The sequence below is a fragment of the Oryctolagus cuniculus genome, chromosome 2 (assembly GCF_051225735.1).
Source record: "Oryctolagus cuniculus isolate XC-2025 breed Fujian yellow rabbit chromosome 2, ASM5122573v1, whole genome shotgun sequence".
NCBI classification, from domain to species: domain Eukaryota; kingdom Metazoa; phylum Chordata; class Mammalia; order Lagomorpha; family Leporidae; genus Oryctolagus; species Oryctolagus cuniculus.
In genome coordinates this window covers 107,342,157-107,358,496 of record NC_142868.1, presented here as the reverse complement: position 1 = coordinate 107,358,496, position 16,340 = coordinate 107,342,157, and the positions used below count along the sequence as shown (strand labels likewise).

Below are 16,340 nucleotides of genomic sequence, written 5' to 3'. Positions count from 1 at the left end.
ATGGCCCAAGTGCTTGGGCCCTGCACCCCATGGGAGACCAGGAAAAGCACCTGGCTCCTGCCATCGGATCAGCGCAGTGTGCCGGCCGCAGCGTGCCGGCCGCGGCGGCCATTGGAGGGTGAACCAACGGCAAAGGAAGACCTTTCTCTCTGTCTCTCTCTCTCACTGTCCACTCTGCCTGTCAAAAAAATTAAAAAAAAAAATTGATCCCAGGAAACGCTAGCAGGAGAAGAGGAAAAAAGGGGAGGAGGAGGGATGGTGGCCACCCTCATGCAGCCCGTTTCCCTGGTGGGCTCTGGGGTCTCATCCTGCTAGGGGAAATGCTCATTCTTTAGAAGCTTTTTCCTGAAGGTCACTTGTTACATCCTACTGTCTGGTGGTGAGAGGTTGGCTAGTGTGGAAGCCTGGAGGCCTGGGTCGCAGTCAGGGCCAGGTACTTAGGGCCACACAGTCCTCTTGCCAAAGTTCTGAGATGCTCACTATTGGTGGCTGCAAGCCTTAGCCTTCAGGTGCACTGAGCAGAGCTCCAAGGCTGCTCGTTGCCAGGGGTCCTGGGGAATGTCCCAGGACCATGTGTGGCAGGCAGACTGAGACAGCCCCTTTCTGTGGGGAGCAACTCTGACTAGACTGTTACTGGAATTAAGACTTATTCTATGCATCTGCTCTCCCACAATATGGCGCTGGGAGAGGAGGAAACAGCTTCTACTCAGCTGCCTCCAGTTCAACCAACAAGCTGCAGGACCTGCTCCTGATTGGAGGAGAGCAGCGTACTCGGCGTGTGGGTAGCAGAGTTGGGATTGGTGGAAGAGGACTATAAAGGAGGAGAGAGACAACATGCACCAGGAACATCTATCTGAAGGAACACCTGTGCAGCCCCCGAGAGAGCCGGCCGGCGGTGTGCCACTCCCCCACGGAAGTGGGGAAAGTGGCAGGGGGAACCGCCCTTCCACGGAGGTGGAAGGGTCGGTAGCCAACCCGGGAAGAACCAGCAGCAAACCCGGGGAGGGCCGAGCAGACGAAAGAACAGCGCAGGGTCCTGTGTCGTTCCTCCACAAAGAGGGGGAGCGACATAATGATGCCGTGACTCGGATGTGAAGCCTAGGCAGGGTTTAGTGTCGTTCCTCCATGAAGAGGGGGAGCGACACTTTCTTGGGAGGTATAGTACTCTGAGAATGGCCAGTATTGGCTCAAGGCCCCCCTTTCATCCTGGCCGAACTTTCATGGTCATGTAGGATGCTTCCACCCATACTCTCTTCTTCACCCAGGGTCTGTAGTAGCCTACAGGGGTTTCCAAAACAGTCCCATTACCCTGCCTCCTGGAATGCATACACATATGTCACTCCCTTCCACATGTGCCTGAGTTGATTTCTTATGTGAGCAGATCAACTGCATGACTAGAGTAAGTGTTTTCCTCTCTTTCTTAGGAATATAGTAATGCACCAATTGACACTTCTGCCAATAACAGGGAGCTCAACATGCCCTAGTCCCCATAAAATGGTATCATCTAGTGATGTGGGGCCACACTAGTGTGTGTCAGGGCACCCCATATACTCAGACAACAAAACCACGCAACAGTGCGTTTCTCAGAACATGTCCTTGGCATTCAGTCACATGTGACTGTATTATTAGTCTTCACCCAAAAGGCACAATATCATTAGCCTTTGCTTATCTCCTCCCTTCTCCCCTACCTCCTCTACTACCAATTAACCAATAGTATTATCTTTCTTGGTGTTGATATTATTGAATCTAAGAGGGGTGTTCAAAAGATTCATGGAAAATGCTTACTATGAAACTATGTATTAAGAGGAAACTATGCATGCATTTCAAATTTTTTACACCAAAATAAACTTATTTTAAATTCCACCTTTCCATGAACATTTTGAGGAACAATTTGTATGCTCAAATTTTTATTACATGGTTTATTGGCCTTCAACGAAATCCTCGGACTCTGGGCTTCACCTGTGAGTTAAGCAGTGAAGTTCTTTCTTCTGCTTCAAAAGCGTTTCCAAGGCTTTTATTCCAGCGTGGACAATATGTGCAGATTATCCTGTCACCCAGCCTCCAGTCCCCAGTCGGGTTCAGCCCTAACCCTGCGTTTGACCACACCCCACATCGATTGCCTGTCCTTTTGCTTCCCCATCAGCTCTTGCTTGATTTATGTTCAGTCTCCTGGAAGTGACTCCAGGAAGGCTCATGGGAATGATACTGAGATTTTTCGGGTTTAAAAAATAAATGGAGCTGTAGCTTCCATTTCTGAAGGGAGCCTGGATGAGTCTTGGGCCATACTATCTTCCTTTGCATATCTAACACATACTGTGTTAGTAGCATGTAGCATTACATCTTTCTCTGGCCAAATTTTTTTGGCTGTCACTATGATATGCCTCTGTTGTCTATTCTGGATTAAATATTTCTTAGTTAACCATGAACCTTATATAGAAGTAATCTTTAATTTCAGAAACATTTCATGAATAACTTTTTCTCATTTTTTTGTGTTTCATCATTTTGATTTTCTTCTTTGGGAAGCCATAGCAAATTTGTTTATCTTCTTTGTCCATCTCCAACTATTCTATTTTTCTCTCATCCTTTTTATTTTCATATCAATTTCATAGTTTTCTTATTTCTAGATATACTTTTTTAAAAAAATGTTTTACTAGGAGGTTTGAACTATTTAAGCATCTTCCAATTTTGTGTTCAAATTTGGAGGATCTTTTCTTGTGCTTCTTTCTGAATTCTGCCACATTCGCACTTCATCTATATTTGCTTCATAGCATCTTCCCTGAATTCTTGTATCCCTTTTTGTGTGTGTGTTCTTTCTTATTAAAGTCTGTTGCTTTGATAGGTTTCTTATTTATTTACTTATGAACCTCTTCTGGGTCTCCCAATGTGGATGGCAGGGACCCAACTTGAGCCATCACTGCTGCCTCCCAGGATGTGTTGTGAGGAGGCTGAATTGGAAGCAGAGGACCTGGGACTCAGACTGGAGCTCCAGTATGGGACGCTGGTGTCCCAAGCAGCAGCTTATACCGCTGTGCCAGGAAGCCCACTCCCAGCAGCTTCTCTTTACATTTGTTTCTGTAGTATCTTTGTATCAGTATCTTACAGAAATATTTTATTATGTATTATTGTAGGAGTCAGATATTTGCAGATTTCTATGTGTGTGGGGAGAGGAGTGGTGAGAGCTGGAGGAAGGGAGGGGTGGGATGAGGTTGGTTTTCCAAGGTTCACAATCCACATGTTCTCCCCTTTCTGGCACCACAGAGGGTCTGCTTCCTGAAAAGATGCATCCTTTCTGTGAGTCTTTGGAATCCCAGATTCTGTGCTTCTCTGAACCAGAGTCTAAGGATGCATCTACTGTTGGCCCTGCACACTCCGATTTTCTCAACCATTCCACCAAAGAATGGACATGGTCTTCCCCTTCAAGGGGGAATCCAGCAGATTCACAGCACAGCCTATTTCCTTCATGGTGCATTCTGAGTTATGCCTCTGCAAGGTCTTTTTCCACTTGCTCATGGCTTTTCTGTATCTTTCCTCCCACATGACATCCACTTCAAGCATTTCTTTCAGATATTTTAGAAGCTGAGAATTATTTGTATGTCCTAGTTCACTAAAAATTGAGTTTGTAGCACCTTCTCCTTCATGATTCTTTTGCATTTGTTGATTTCCAGGAAGAGAAGAGGAAAATGCAGATTGGTGTAGATACCCTATAGACACTATAGACACTCACTGATGTGGTCTTGACTGGTGACCAACAACAGAAGCTTGCAAGACACCTGTGTGGTGAGACAAAGGGACAATCTCTGCCTCTCATTTAATTGCTCGTGACCCAATAACTGGTCAACGGAAACAGTTTGACTAGCAAAACTGAGCAACTGGGTAAACTGGCCTGGCAGAACTGTTAAGCCATGCACATTCTACAGGCTTAAAGATTTTGTTAATCTTTGCAAAACACCCAACTCTTCATTTCACTTGTCTTTTGGAATTTTTGGTTCCATTTCATTTGCCTCTGCTTTAACTTTTATCATTCATTTTCTCCTACTAACTTTCGATTTGGTTTGTTCTTGTTTTCCAAGGTCCCTGACATGCCGTGAGGTTGCGTATTTGATATTTTTCTCTTTTCTTGATGTAGCCACTTACTATTATAAACTTCCTTCTAGGTGCTGTTTTTGCTATATCTCGCATATTTTGGCATGTTTTTGTCTCCATTTTCATTGGTTTTAAGAAATTTTTAAATTTCTCTTTTGATTTATTGAACCTGTTGTTCATTCAGAAGTAGTTTGCTCCGTCTCCATGGACTTGTATAATTTTTAGTATTTCTTTTGCTGTTAACTTCTGGTTTATTTTGGTGTTTGGAGAAGACACACAACGTGATTTCAAGTGTGTTTCAATCGTTGAGCCTTGTTTGGTGGCGTAATGTGGTCTATCCTAGAGGATGCCCCGTGTGCAGGGGAAGAATGCAGGCTCTGCAGCTGTCGCGTGGAATGTGCTGTGGATTTCTGTGCGCTCACTTGTAGTGACTTTGTAGCTTGACTTTGATGTTTGTCAGTTTTTTTTTTGCCTGGATGATATTTCCGTTGGTGAGAGTGGGCTGTTGCAGTTTCCCTGACATTCTGCTGGAGGTTTTCTCTCCTTTTAGATACAACCGTGCTTGTTTTACAGGATGCCTTGGCGTGGGTGCACGCGTATACCTTTACTCTCTTCACATCTTCTTGTTGAATTGGCCCTTTGGTCATTACCTAGGCATCTTCTTTGTCACTTTTTGCAGGTTTTGTCTAAAAATATGTTTTCTGCTATTAGTATAACTATTCCTGTTCAAGTTTGGTTTCTGATTGCATGGAATATCTTTACCCATCCTTTCACTTTCAATCTATGTATGTCTTTACTGGTGAAGTGAGTTTCTTGTGCCATTCTAATTAATCCATTCAGTGAGTCTGTTTCCTTTGATTAGGGCATTTAATCTGTTTACATTCAATGTTATTGGTAAATAATGCCTCAGATTGTACCATTTAAACACTTTTTCTAATTATTTTGAGTACCTTTTATTCTTCTCGCAGGTTTCATACTTTCAAATGCTTTCATATTATTAGTTATATTTCTTTGTTTCTATCTCTTACGTTTCTTTTGTAAAGTTGGTCTGGTGGTGATGAATTTTGTCCATTTTTGCTGGCCTTGAATGGTTTCATTTCTCCTTTATTTATTAGAGGCAATTTTGTTTGCAAAGTATTCTGGGTTGGCATTCATTTCCTCTAAGAACTTGGACTATGCAATTCCATTCTCTCCTGGTCTGTAAGATTTCTGTTGAAAAATCTGCTCTTAAAATAGGATTTCCCTTAAAACTGACATGTTCTGTAAATTTCTGTTGCATATTTTGAATTCTCTCTGTGTATTATGCTTTTGAGAGTTTGAATACAATGTGTAGTTTTCAGAATCTTTTCTGGTTTTGTCTATTTGGGCCCTATGGGCCTCCTGTACCTGGATGTCCATATCGTTCTTTTTTAAAAAAAATTTATTTATTTATTTATTTGAGAGGTAGAGTTACAGACAGTGAGAGGGAGAGACAGAAAGAAAGGTCTTACTTCCATTGGTTCACTCCTCAAATGGCCACAATGGCCAGAGCTGCACCAATCTGAAGCCAGGAGCCAGGTGCTTCTTCGCTGTCTCCCATGTTGGTGCAGGGGCCCAAGCACTTTGGCCATCTTCCACTGCTTTCCTTGGCCACAGCAGAGATCTGGATTGGAAGAGGAGCAGCGTGGACTAGAACCGGCACCCATATAGGATGCTGCACTGCAGGCAGAGGATTAACCTACTGTGCCACAACAATGGCCCCCATATTTTTTTTTTTTTTTGACAAGCAGAGTGGACAGTAAGAGAGAGAGACAGAGAAAGAAAGGTCTTCCTTTGCTGTTGGTTCACCCTCCAATGGCCGCTGCGGCTGGCGCGCAGCAGCCGGCGCACTGCGCTGATCCAATGGCGGGAGCCAGGAGCCAGGTGCTTCTCCTGGTCTCCCATGCAGGTGCAGGTCCCAAGTACTTGGGCCATCCTCCACTGCACTCCCTGGCCACAGCAGAGAGCTGGCCTGGAAGAGGGGCAACCGGGGCAGAATCCGGCGCCCCGACTGGGACTAGAACTCGGTGTGCCAGTGCCGCAAGGCAGAGGATTAGCCTAGTGAGCTGGCGCTGGCCTCCCATATTGTTCTTTTTTTCTTTTCTTTTCTTTTTTTTTTTTTTTTTGCAAACCCAACTACATAGTTGTTTAATGTTATAATTTTTCTATCAAATTTAATTAGGGGATACATGACTTGTGCCCTTGACAAAGATGACAAGTTGGCACTGCTGTGACTGAGAAAGGAGAGTGTACTTCCTGGTTATGTTATTGTTCTGGCTCTTCAAAGCTCACTGAATATAAAAGTTCTGGCATGTCCAATGGCATTAGGCAAATGTAATAGAAGGTGCGCTGGGCTGACACACATCTTCGTCATATAAGTCTTCGGGTAGTTCCTCTTCATCTCCATCAGGAAAATACGTAGGGAATGGTAGATTTTTGCAGAAATCCTTATATGCAGGCAGCTTAGAATCTTTGACCTCCAAGCGCCCTGCTGCTCTGCTTTCAAAACGGTTTCTCCACACCACTACCACACGTCTGCAGCAGCCTTCGAGAAACGCCGAACCGCTCGTCCTCCACCGCCCTCCGCGATGGGAAGAATCCCATATTGTTCTTAAGATCAGAAAAGGGAGCCGGCGCTGTGGTGCAGTGGGTTAATCCTCCACCTGCGGCACCAGCATCCCATATGGGTGCCAGTTCTAGTCCAGGTTGCTCCTCTTCCAGTCCAGCTCTCTGCTGTGGCCTGGGAAAGCAGTAGAAGATGGCCCAAGTGCTTGGGCCCCTGCACCCATGTGGGAGACTGGGAAGAAGCTCCTGGCTCCTGGCTTCAGATCGGCACAGCTCCAGCCATTGCTGCCACCTGGGGAGTGAACCAATGATGGAAAACCTTTCTGTCTCTCCCTCTCACTGTCTGTAACTCTATCACTCAAATAAATAAATAAAACAAATCTAAAAGAAAATCAGAAAATTTTCATCTGTTACTTCATTGAATAAATGCATTTTCTATGCCATCAGTCCTCTGTTCTTTCTCAGTGATTCCCAGGGTTTGAATATATGCTCAGTTAATTGTGTCCCAAAGGTCTTGAAGGCTATTTTTCTAGCTTTATTTATTTATTGCTCGTTTGTTTTCTGGAATATTTCAAATGAGCTGTCTTCAAGTTCAGTTATCCTGGTAATGGAAGTGGTAGCACCTGGGCTGGAATGGGTATTTCTTCTGGCACTGTTGGGGCACACTCATGTCAGACATTCTCTGGGATTGGCAGCCCCACTGGAAAGGGGTTTTTGTAACACCCCCCATCAGCTTCTAAAGCTGGATGGGCACAGAAGCAGGTGGCCTGGGGGAGGGGAGCACAGGAGCACGCTCCCGTTCTCAATCCCAGCCGTGGTGAAGATGCATGAACAGCTGGTTGCCAGGGGAGGGGGCAAATGAGACGGCAGCAATCTCTTGGCAACTGCCTTCAGTCCCCAGCAGGGTCAGTGGAAAAGCTGCTAGTAGAGGTTGAGAGCACGTTTTCCCTGAGAAATAATGGCATATGGGCAATCCAGGTGGTGGTCTCACTCCACGGGGAGCCATCTGTGAGAAGCAGTGGCATGAAGCCAAGAAAGACAGACCCTCAGTCTCAGAGGACAGGTGCCCTGGACTCTCAGAACTCAAGGTTAGCACCCCCTCCCCAATTCAAACCCTCTGACCCCTGTGGTACTAAGCATTTTACTGGCTTAGATGCTGGGATCATAGTCGGTCCATTGTGTGTGGTTGGGACTGCAAGGTTAACAGCCCCCCTAAGGTAATGTGGTGACGTGTCTCTGGGGGTCCTACGGGTGAGGACACATGTAGGCATCTGGTTCCTAGTTTCTTAGGGAAGTAGATATATTGCCCATATCTTCTTTCTCAAGATGGCCCTAAACTACGACAGCTTGGGCTCTGGGCTCTGGGGGAGGCAATATGGGTTTCTTCCCTGAAGCAAAGCTATTGTGTGGGCTCCAGGCAGCTCTCATAGTGTAGATGCAAGCCTGCAGCCACCATGGAGCTCTGTTAAAGCTGCGTTTGCCAATATATGCCAGGATGGAGTCTTCTGGGCGCTCCCGTCAACTCAACTCTCCCCTGCACTGGGGAATCCCCCTTGGCTAGGGAGCCAGGGTCATCCTTGCCAATATACTCTATTCCTCTTTCCTTCCTTTCTTTATTTTTAAAACTTTATTTGAAAGAGAGAGAGAGAGAGGGAGAGAGAGAGAGAGAGAGATGTCAATCTTCCATCTGTTGCTTCACTCCCCAGATATCAATAGCCAGGGCTGGGCCAGGCTGAAGCTAGGAGCCAGAAACTCCACTGAGTCTCCCACTGGGTGGCAGAGACCTAGGAACTTGAGCCATCACCTGCTGCCTCTCAGGGTGTGCATTATCAGGAGGCTGGAAGCAGAAGCAGAGCCAGGACTTGAACTTGGGCACTCTAATATGGGACGCAGGCATCCCAAGCAGTGGCTTAGCCACTGTGCTGCAACACCCCCTCAGTTCCTCTTTCTCTGTTGCTGTGGCAGGTGCTATGTTTCATAAAATTCCAGGCTCTCCCTTGCTGAGTTCCAGGGCTCTCTCTCTCAGACTCCCACTTCAAAATGCAGCTGTCCTCCTCCTTTGTCTTTCTTTGTGCACAAGAAAATGAGTGGAGAGCATCTCTAACTGGACGTCTTGACATTTTTATGCTTTTGTAAACTTTGTAGCTTAAAAAAATGTCACCTTCTAATAGCTTAGAAGAAACCAAATTGATTTTTGTACGTTGTTTTATATCATAGATTAAAATGATTTCATTCATTTTTGGTTTTTCTGTGGATTTTTTTTTGATTTCTGCATACACAATCATGTCTATGTCAACAATGATGATTTTATTTATTTTTTCAAATCTTTTGTATTTTATTCACTTATTTCTGTGCTTTATTGCTCTGCAAGTCCCATTACAATGTTAGGTAGACATGGTGGTACTGGAGATCCTTGTCTCAAAGCAGAGCTTTCAATATTTATCCAGTAAGTGTATTTGAGATAGCACTTATTAAAATCAGCTACAAATAACACAACTCACTTTTTAAAAGTATATGATTAAGTAGTTTTAGGTTGGACAATCATCACCACTATTTAACTTGAGAGCATTTTCATTACTCTAAATATAAATTCTTTATCTTTCAGTAGTCACTCCTTATTTCCCTCTTCTGCAACTACTAATCTTTCTGTTACCATGGATTTGCCTATTGTGGACCATTTCTGTAAATGAAATAACATAATACTCAACCTTTAGAGTCTGTGCTTGTTTCATTTAGAATAAGGTTTTCAATGTTGCAGCATGGGTAAGTACGACATTCCTTTTAGGCCTGAGTAACATTGTATGACTTTACCATATAATATTAGTTCGTAGACATTTGGACCAGTTCCACTTTGGGATATTATAAGGAATGCTATTGTGAGCAGAACGTGTGCAATTCCTTTGTGTGTGGGCATAGGAATGGAATTGTGGGGTCACATGCTAACTCTATTTTTAACGTTTTGAGGAACTGACAAACTGTTTTCCAAAGCCACTGCACCATTCTTTAGATTCCTACTACCAAGTCATAAATTCTAGTTTTTTTTTTTTTTCTAAGTTGTGTTTCAGGTTAATCAGTTTTGGAAAAATACATCAGGACAGCAGTGTCTACAGATTTCAAATATGTGATTACTTCTTTGCCCATTCTTCTCTCTCTTTTCTTTCCCGAATAACCTCTTTCAGATATGGTTCAAGGTAGAATTTATCTCCTCATATTTTGTCCATTGCTCTTTAGGCAAGATCTGATACCTCATGGTCAGGTCCAGTGCTCTCTTAATGCGAAACACCCTATCATTATAAAGTTTCTCAGGAAGCCTTCTTTTGGCTTCTTTTACATCTTCATCCTCATGTATTGTATCATCTCGCATTAATCCCAGTTTTTTTTTTTTTGTTTTTTTTTTGTTTTTTTTTTTTGTTTTTTTTTTTTGACAGGCGGAGTTAGACAGTGAGAGAGACAGAGAGAAAGGTCTTCCTTTACCGTTGGTTCACCCTCTAATAGCCGCTGCGGCTGGCGCGCCGCGGCCAGCACACCGCACTGATCCAAAGCCAGGAGCCAGGTGCTTCTCCTGGTCTCCCATGTGGGTGCAGGGCCCAAGCACTTGGGCCATCCTTCACTGCCCTCCCGGTCACAGCAGAGATTTGGACTGGAAGAGGGGCAACCGGGACAGAATCTGGCATCCCGACCAGGACTAGAACCCAGTGTGCCGGCGCCGCAGGCAGAGGATTAGCCTATTGAAACGCGGTGCTGGCCAAGAGGTTTTCCATCTCTGGTTCACTCCCCAAATGGCTGCAGTGGCTAGGGCTGGGCCAGGCAGAAGCCAGGAGCCAGAAGCTTTTTCTATGTCTTGCATGTGGGTGCAGAGGCCCAAACACTTGGGCTATCTTCTGCTGCTTTCCCAGGCACATTAGCAGGGAGCTGGATTGGAAGTGGAGCAGCTGGGACACCAACTAGCACTCATATGGGATGCCAGTGTCACAGGAGACGGCTTTACCCACTACGCCACAAAGCATCCCCATATTTTTTTCCAACTTTGGTCTGACATTAACCTATCTATGGATTCAGATAATGTAATTTTTAGTTTTGGAATTTTACATAATGTTTTATTATTTCTGGCTTTTCTTAGAATTATGTTTTTCCTTATTTAATTTCTTCCAAAAATTAGAGTTTAAATGTATGCATCATAGATGTCATTCTCAGGGTTCCTTGAGAATGTTTCTGGTGTCTGCTTTTTCTTGGTGTCCTGTGATTGTCTGCCATTTTATTTCCCTGGTTATTTTTGCATAAATGCCAGATGCTCTGCATGTATAACTGCTTGTATAAATGCTGTCCTACTCAAGAGAAGATTTCCTTTTGCTCAGTGTAGAACAGTAGATCCTTTACTACACTGAAAGACTAAGATGATTTGAATCTGGGCCTCACTCTTTGGGAGAACAGTCTAAAGGGGCCTTCAATATATTCACGGCATGGTGGTGTTGCAACACCAGCATCCTATATCAGAGTGACAGTTGGAACCCCAGCTGCTCCACTTCCTAGCCAGGTCCCTGCCAAAACACCTAGGAAAGCAGCGAAGTATAGCCCAAGTACCTGGATCTCTGTCACCACGTGGGAGACTTGGGTGGAGTTCCTGTCTCCTGGCTTCGCCCTGGCCCAACCCTGGCCATTGAAGCCCTTTAAGAAGTGAACCAGCTCTTTCTCTGTCTTTTCCTTTCTTTCTGTCACTTTGCCTTCCAAATAAGTAAAGCAAATCTTTTTTTTTTTTAAAGCTTATAGAAAATTTAATTAAGAGATGTTATTTTCATGCAAAATAATCATAGAGAGCCATGCATTTTTTCTTAATATGTACATTCCATGAACATTTTATGACCTCTCATAAATATGGATTTCAAAATATTTGCCTCCAAATAAAATTATGTTTTAATTCCATTTTCCATTAATTTAAAAAAAATTTGAAAAGCAGAAAGAGAGACAGAGATTGATGGGCGGTGGGGATGGGGCTAGGATTGGGAGAGACTGAGGGAGAACTCTTCCCTCCACTAATTCACTCCCCGAAGCCTGCAAAGGCTGGAGCTGGGAACCCAATACAGGTCCTTCTTGTGTAGCAGGGACCCAGCTCTTTGAGCCATCACCTACTGCTTCCTAGAGTGTACATTAGTCGGAGGCTGGAATTAGGAGTGGAACTGATACTCAGACACCAGCACTTTCATAAGCGTGTACCAAGCAATGTCTTTTCTTAAAAAAGATTTATTTATTATTTATTTGAAAGTCAGAGTTACACAGAAAGAAGAGAGGAAGAAAGAGAAAGAGAAAGAGAAAGAGGGAGAGGGAGAGAGAGAGAGAGAGAGAGAGAGAGAGAGAGTCTTCCATCTGATGGTTCACTCCCCAGTTGGCCACAATGACTGGAGCTGTACTCAACTGAAGTGGGGAGCCAGGAGTTCTTCCATATCTCTCATGTGGGCACAGGGGCCCAAGCACTTGAGCCATCTTCTACTGCTTTCCCAGGCCATAGCAGAGAGCTGGATCGGAAGTGGAACAGCCGGGTCTCGAACCAGCGCCCATATGGGATGCCAGCGCTTCAGACCAGGGCATTAACCTGCTGTGCCAAAGCGCGGGCCCCCCTAAGCAGTTTCTTAACTGCTAGGCTGAATACCTACCCCCTTACTTTCTAAGGTATCCTCATATTTTTGGCACCCCCGTATCTACAGTGTGGCTCTTCTAGGGTCCAATTGGAAGGTTGGGTGTTTATTAAGGTCCCTTGTTTTACTGAAAGGAAACAGCCTGAGTTGTTTTCCCCAGTTCCTTGGGTTTGTATCACACTAGGCTAAGTTTTTACAGCAGTCTCTGTTGTCTGATTGACCAGGGGAAAAGTCAGGTCAGATCTTGGGTTCACGTTCCTGGGTTTCCATCTCTCTCTCTCTAGTCTTGACACAACACTTACTTTATGTGGGTTTTCTAGTTATTCACCATGAGGGGGTTGGCCTGAAACAAGCTACTCTGCCAGTGTCAGAAGGAAACACCACACATTATCTCCTGAATGAAAGCACTAATGAAAGACAGACTTTTCTTTAATAAGCACTCATGCACCCTGACCGACACAGGGGCTGTGATCTGATAACCCATTGTTAAGTTGACAACACTGTAAGCTGAAAATACATTCAATCCACCTGGCCTATGGAACATCCTAGCTTAGCAACACTGCACACTGCAGAGTGGCAGTTATTTCCCCTTAGGATTGTCGGGCTGCCGGGGAGCTGCAGCTGCTGCCTCCCAGTGCCACAAGGCTGGACTTCTTAAGCAGTAGCCTGAAAAAACATCTGAACTCAAAATTCGAATTGCAGCTTCTACGGAATGCTCATACCACCAGAGGGTTAAAAAATCGTAGGTCCAACTCTTTTAAGTTGGAGACTGTTTTATACTCTTGTTACTTTTTCATGCGAGACCAAGAATCTTAGGGAAACATAGGTTTGTGTACTACAGTTTCAGGTTTCACCTTGGACAATAGATATTCTACACAAGAACAGTACCACCTGCTAATACAACATGATGAATGGAGATTACTCACTTTTTTTTTATTTGTTTTATTTATTTGAAAGAGTTACAGAGAGAGGTAGAGACGGATAGAGAGGTCTTCCATCTGATGGTTCACTCCTCAGATGGCTGCATCGGCTGGAGCTGAGCTATTCCAAAGCCAGGAGCCAGGAGCTTCTTCTGGGTCTCCCACGTGGGTGCAGGGGCCCAAGGACCTGGGCCACCTTCTACTCTCTGCTTTCTAATGTGGTGAGCAGTGATTGCTGATCTATTGGGGTGCGGGGCAACAAGTTGATATTAAGCACTCTACTTATTATGTACTCACTATTTTTGAAGACTAACTTTTATTTTTCAAAATGTACCCTGGAACAGTTGGAGCACAAGTCCAAACAAAGCTAAAAATATTCGTGTGAAAAATGACCCATCACCAGCTTAGTTGCTATGTTTTGCTTGACAGGAATCCGATGGCATATATTGAGGTTTAATTTTCTAAATTCTGATGTGACTTATTTCAATATAAAGATAATGTCACCAGACAACAGCTTCAAAGTGTCGATCTTTGGCTGCTCCCAGCAGTACTGAGAGCTTTCTTTTCCTTCTCTGCCCTTGCTGTTCCCGTTCTGCAGACCTGCCTCAATCTTGCGTTTATGGGATGCCTCCTAATGTTACACATTGAGTCTGTAGCCTCAACCAGCTATCTTAGATCCCCAAACAAAGCATTTTACGAAAATCCAGCTACTTCGTGCTAACAGTAAAACTTGAAATGTGGAAGATAAATTGTTCATGATGGATAATGCAAAGATTCAATTCAATGTTGCTGAAACTGGTTGTAAAGGTGTAGCTACCTTGAGTCAAGGTGCATGGGACATCTTTTTTTTTATTGTTTTATTCATTTATTTTTTGACAGGCAGAGTTAGACAGTGAGAGAGAGAGAGAGATAGTGAGAAAGGTCTTTCTTTGCTGTTGGTTCACCCCCTAAATGGCTGCTAAGGCTGGTGCATCGCGGCCAGCACACTGCATTGATCCGAAGCCAGGAGCCAGGTGTTTCCTCCTGGTCTCCCATGTAGGTGCAGGGCTCAAGCACTTGGGCCACCCTCCACTGTCTTCCCGGGCCACAGCAGAGAGCTGGACTGGAAGAGGAGCAACTGGGACAGAATCCGGCGCCCCGACCGGGACTAGAACCCCGGGTGCCGGCGCCGCAGGCGGGGGATTAGCCTAGTGAGCCGTGGCGCCGGCCGCATGGGACATCTTTTTAGCACTTAGAGTTTCCTTCACAGAATGAACTAGAGAAGGAGCTTAACTCACACTGTAGTGAATTAAACAAACTGATTTTCAACTGGTGAAACCCCACACTGGTGTAAAGGGAGATGAATCAGGCTGGATATAGCTCTTTCAGTGTTGTAAATAAACAAACGAGTGAAGTTAAATGTAAATCAAATATAACATTTCTTAATGATATTTACATGTTGAGGCATTATGAATGATGTCAGCAAAGTGTTTAAGAGAAAGAGAAGTACCCTTTTTGAACTGGGCTCTCTGGTACAGCAGGAAATTGTACATGTGAGTGACTACCAAGCTCTCAGATTCTTGCAATCTGGAGGGTCCCCTCCTCATCGGGCTCGCGGTATAAATGTCACCCTGGATTCCAAAGAGGGGATGAAATGAAAGAACATACCTCAAGTGAAAATATTTAATATTAATTTAATTGAGCGACACTGTATATAGATTAAACACAGAATACTACATATTTCTTCTTGTTTTTTAATGCGGCTCCTAGACAATTTTAAATTCCACATCCAGGGGCCGGCGTGGTGGTGCAGTGGGTTAACACCCTGGCCTGAAGTGCCAGCATCCCATATGAGCACCGATTCTAGTCCCGGCTGCTCCTCTTCTGATCCAGCTCTCTGCTATGACCTGGGAAAACAGTAGAAGATGGCTCAAGTCCTTGGTCCCCTGCATCCATGTGGGAGACCCAGAAGAAGCTTCTGGCTCCTGGCTTTGAATCAGCGCAGCTCTGGCTGTTGTGGCCAACTGGGGAGTGAACCAGTGGATATAACTCTGGAACTCTGTCTTTCAAATAAATAAAATAAATCTTTTAAAAAAATTCCACACCCAGCTCACATTGAGAAGCTGGCCTTCCCTATCCATGAGTCTCATATCTGTGGATTCAAGCAACTGAGGATGGAAACTTTTCAGAAAAAGGAAACTGCATTTGAATGAAACATGTGTGAATTTTTGTCCCTGAACTATACAGCAGAACTATTTATGCAGTGTTTACATTGTATTAGGCATTGTAAGCACTATAGAGAAGACTTAAAGTAAATGGGAGGATTGCACAGGTTATATGTGAATGCTATCGTATATTGTAAAACAGACCCTGTGTCTGTGGAGTTAGATTCCTGGGGGGTCATGGATACTGGGGGTGCTCTATCTCTGTAAGACAGTGCAGTTTTAGAAGCTTAAAAAATTAGAGAACATTTAGGAATATGTATGTAAATCTCTCTACTTCCAGTATAATCTTATATTTTAATATTTAAATTTATTGTTATTTTATTTGAAATGCCCATAGCAGCCAGGATTGGTCCAGGTTGAAGCTGAGAGCTGGGACCTCAACCTGAGTCTCCTACTTGGGTAGCAGGGACTCCACCACTTGACCCATCTCTGCTGCCTCCCAGGGTGCACGTTAGCAGGAAGCTGGAGGTGGAAGGGAAGCCAAGACTCAACCCATGCACTCTGATACGGGATCTGGGCACTTCAACCAGCAACTTAACTGTTGCACCAAATGCCTGCCCCTCAATATTGTACTTAAAAATAAAATACTCAATATTAATGCACATTAATATAATATTTAAATATTCTTAAAAATGAAATATTCCTCCAGAAGGAATGCAGCCCAGCTGGCACCTTGACTTTGGTCTGCTGAGACCTCCTTTGTACTTCTCACATCCAGAACCGTCAGATGATTAATTTGTGGTGTGAGAAGTTGTTACAACAGCCAAAGGGAGCAACTGGGACTCTGGGAAGCTAAAGAACTTGGTCAAATCACAGGTATTCAAGCCGTGTCCTGTGGTTCAGACTCAGGGCTCCTAATTCCAAATGTAGCAATGTTCATCCCATGTCACTGAAGAAAATGAACTGAGACCTATAGGTCA

The 16,340-nt window shown here is 44.3% G+C and overlaps 1 pseudogene; it reads right to left on the bottom strand.

The window, feature by feature from the left end:
* Positions 1-9,783: 9,783 nt before the first annotated feature.
* Positions 9,784-10,039, bottom strand: LOC103346729 (cytochrome b-c1 complex subunit 7 pseudogene; annotated as a pseudogene).
* Between the last annotated feature and the right edge of the window lie 6,301 nt (positions 10,040-16,340).